Here is a 515-nt window from a genome sequence, read left to right as displayed (position 1 = left end):
AGGAGCACTATATCAGTAAAACACACGCTGATATCCACCAGTCTGTTTTCATGGGAATGGGTGTCAAAATGGGTAAAAAACTGATCATATTATCAGAGCTGCAGTATGATAATGTTATAATCCAGTAGTATGAGGATAAGAGAGGGGAGAGGTGCTTGTACTGGAAGACCCTAGTAACATAGAAAATTTAACTGAAACTAAAAATGACAGACACTGGTAAACATTTAAAATCAAACAATAATATATACAACTTATAGCCTTAGCTTCTAAGTATACCAACAACAGGGATGACAACAATAATACTATTCCTACCTCCAAGATCTTTCTTTAACTTGCAGCCTCATTTGCATATACATTGTGTCAACTTCACACAGGTCACCACTAAGACGACAATGCACATAACATGCACCGCTTGTTCATTTCAACAAGAGGATAAAACAATAAAAGAAACAGAAGAGGGAATGAACTGGGGGATGATGCAACAGCTGTAACAGAACCACTTCATTAAATTTCAC

The sequence above is a fragment of the Alosa sapidissima genome, chromosome 12, assembly GCF_018492685.1.
Source record: "Alosa sapidissima isolate fAloSap1 chromosome 12, fAloSap1.pri, whole genome shotgun sequence".
NCBI lineage: Eukaryota > Metazoa > Chordata > Actinopteri > Clupeiformes > Clupeidae > Alosa > Alosa sapidissima.
This window is presented reverse-complemented; position numbering follows the sequence as displayed.